The sequence below is a fragment of the Panicum virgatum genome, chromosome 3K (genome assembly GCF_016808335.1).
Source record: "Panicum virgatum strain AP13 chromosome 3K, P.virgatum_v5, whole genome shotgun sequence".
NCBI classification, from domain to species: domain Eukaryota; kingdom Viridiplantae; phylum Streptophyta; class Magnoliopsida; order Poales; family Poaceae; genus Panicum; species Panicum virgatum.
Genome location: NC_053138.1, coordinates 31732420 through 31736039, shown reverse-complemented (window position 1 = coordinate 31736039; position 3620 = coordinate 31732420). Strand labels below are relative to the sequence as shown.

At 42.7% G+C, this 3620-nt stretch overlaps 1 pseudogene; it reads left to right on the top strand.

Annotated features, from left to right (window-relative positions):
* The first annotated feature begins 570 nt into the window (after positions 1-570).
* On the top strand, positions 571-3620 carry LOC120698980 (annotated as a pseudogene).

Here is a 3620-nt window from a genome sequence, read left to right as displayed (position 1 = left end):
AAAAAAAAAAAACTTGTGGATGAATTCGTGGGTGGGCAGATTTCCTGGATGGCTTTTAGCAAAAAAAAACTTCGTGTTTTGTTGGAGGGAAGAGATATATAATATATATAATATAATAAATGGTAATTCTATATGGTACCCTGGGTACTGGGCCATATTTGGTTAAGGGTGGAAAAATTTTCACATCCATTTGACCACTAATTAGAGATATTAAATGAAGTTTAATTACAAAATAATCTTCACAATTATGGTACTGTAGCATGTGATGTAGCTAATAAGTTATTTGACCATATGATTAGAGCATGATTAGACGCGGTTATTATATCATTATTATAGCTAATCATGCTGGAACTTAACTCATTAGATTCGTCTCGAAAAGTTATACTCATCCGTAAAAAATTTCACAAATAAACTTTGTTTAGTACTTCATGCATATATTTATGTTTTTTGAAAAAAAAAATTCACATTATAAACCCCTGAATGTACCCATATATTTATGTTTTTTGAAAAAAAATTCACGTTATAAACCCCTGAATGTACCCGAGCCCACCCCGGCACTCGACCGACCCCACTCCACAGCCGCGTCGGGTTGTTTCCCATGCCGCGCCCGGCGGTCCCCCGCGCCCGGTTTTTTCTCCCACCTCGCGCCCCCCACGTTGCCGCCGTTTTTCTCTCGCAGATCCGGCGTGGCTCGCGATTCCATGCGCCGCCCGCCCGCGCCGGCGAGCTGCATCCCCTGCTCCCGCACCGCCCGGCGAGCTCCGGCCCCCGCGACGCCCCCCGCGCCCGCCCTTGCAAGTCTTCGTCGGGCGCTTCGCCGGCCGACAAGGGTGTGTTCGCCCTTTCCCTTCCCTTCCGTTCCTGCTGTGTGCGAAATCGAACATCCAGACCCCTATCGTATGCAATTTGTATTCGGATCTGACCATGTATTTTACCTATACTGAGTCCGCCCCTGATCCAATCCAACCCCTCCGTGCTTTGATTATGTTGTTGTTCTTTAGCGAGAGGAGAATCAATTACCCGAGGTGCAATTGCAGTTCATTTTCCAAGATTTCCAGCGGTTCTGCTGGAACCCTCATGCCCCAGGTCAAGCTCGCCACCTCTTCGACATGAGGCTCAACAAGGTGGAAGTGAACCTTAGAAGGCTGCTGGAGGCGGCTCCTCGGCAGCAGAATCAGGCTAAGCTTGTTCATGTATGTACTAACGGTTCATACGAATTTCCTTGGTAGTTAGATGGAGTTAGATTTCCATCGCACACTGGTAAAGTTGATCACCTGACTTTCTGAACCTCCTTTGAAATGAATAGAATAAATAGATATGGCCTCGTTCTGGTTTATTTGAGTATCAGCGTATGATATGTAAATATTTGTCATTTTGAATGAACTGTGTACTGGTCATTGATGGCTTCCATTCAAATGCAGTATGGAACCATAGCCAGGGAGCTATTGGAGCAGCTAGGGGCAGAGACCACACCTGAAGGGATATCAAGGTGTGTTTCTCTGCTATGGCTGAGAACATTCTGGAACACTGATATCGTGCTATACTGGCTGTGACCCAATTAATGTATGTCAAAAATCTATAATTTTGGCATAAAGGAAAACCAGTTGCCATTTGACAGTACCAAACAAAAACACCAAATTTTTTCTTTCTTGTAAAGCTGTTATACATAGATCTTGCCACTGCACCAGTGTAGCCATCCATCTTTTGCATTTCCATTAAAATCTTGATGTCTGTGCCAGTAGTGAGTACACCCTGGTCGCATAATCTTTGGCTGACTGTGAGAAAACACAATTGAGGACTGGCACGTTTTCAGAACTACGCAACCTATCCTATAATCTGGAAAAAAGTGGGTTCACTAACCTAGCTTCCATAAACATCCTTATTGTTTCATGGAAGGCTCCTTGGTTCACCACTTCATAAATGCATGTTTGTCTTTCAGATTCACTAAAAAGCTATTTCTGAAATTTCTGTTCCATCTCGTGACTCTCGAAACATACAAAGTTAACAGTCATAAGTTCCTGCCATTTTTTATTTGATGGGCTGCATTTCTATGATAAAAATCTTTGAGTTATTGCTTGCTTTTTCATGTATCTGTGTGTTATTACTAATTTGTTCAGCAAAGCAAGCATTTCTGTGTGAAAAACTTTCCATTCACTGCTTATGTTATATATTTTTTTCCTTGAGCAGAAGAACATGTTTTAATAAATTTGTTCTTTTTCAGTGATTCTAAAGCTAAGCTTTCTGAGTATTCAGAAAAGATTGAAGCACTAGCTGCCAGGCTCGCTGCTCCAGTGGTATGTTATTATTGCATTGATTCAGTTTTCGCTCTTTACCATTCTTAGTTCATTTGCTGGTTCTTCATAGGCTTCAGAGCTACCACAGTCGATGATATGTCAATTTCTTTTATCCGAACCTTTATGTCATTAACTTTTAGATACACTCCTATATTATGGTTGGTGCAGCCTGAAAATGAAAAACCAGTTGCTGAAAGCAGAGAAGAAATCTCTAATGAAAAAGCTAAGGCGGAAAGCCCAATATCTTTATCATCAGAATTGCGAAGGAGATCAGCATAAGTTAAATTTGGCGCCCTTGTTTCCCCTTGATTACCATTACAACTACTGAACTAACAGATGTATCTAAATAGAGCTCATGTCGAGGTTCGACAAAGCCATCAGGAGAGAAAAGAAGATATTGGAGGACCTATCAAATTGGATGCAGAAGCTCAGGCTCACATTGAGAAGCACAGGTTTACTACTTTGCTAAAGATCCGTCCATATCTCAGTCTCCAGCTCAATTCCCTCATTCTTATCCAATATCCACAGTTTCTGTACTGCACACAACCTACCCATTACAAGATCCATTCATTTTGGGTTAACTAGGATGCTCTGTTGGAAGCCATGCTGTGCCATGTTTGACTGTTTGCTCCTTTTTGTCCCTAGTGTTTTAAGATCTATACATGGAAATTTTAGGCCTTGCACAAGGTCATCGAATGAATATACACGCAGGAGCTATTCTCTTACTGTGACCTGATCTTCTTACCGCACAGGAAGCTGCAGGAAGATTTTAACTGACGAAATGGTCAAGTTAGTACGCCAGCTGAAGGAAAGTAGCCTTATGATGAACGTGCTGTGCAACAGACGGAGAAGGTATTTTTTTTATTTAGTCCTTTACAGCTTTCTGTTTTGTTGACATTGAGTTTTATGTGGATAAAGCTATTGTGGTTATACTGCACCGAAGATCTCCTTTTCAGTTGGTTGCTTGTTGAGAAAGTCGACTTATTTGCTCATGCAGATCCTTGATTCCACTGAGAGGGCCGTGGAGCATAGCTTGGCAAGCACCGGTCGTGCAACCTCGCAAGCGGTAGAGGTCTACTCGCTGACTTCCAAGACGACGTGCTTCCAGTGGCTGCTCCTCTTTGTGATGACCTGCATGTTTGTAATGGTGGTTCTGCTCATACGGATCACTTGAAGGAAGAGGCCGCAGTGGGCACTCTAGTGTTGTAGCCCCTCCTCTTTGTTCAATGGGCTCTGACTTGTTTAAGGGTACTGTAGCACGACAGCAGCCACTTCCGCTCCCTCACGATCTCAATCCCAACAACAGCCATAACAATCTGGTATCAA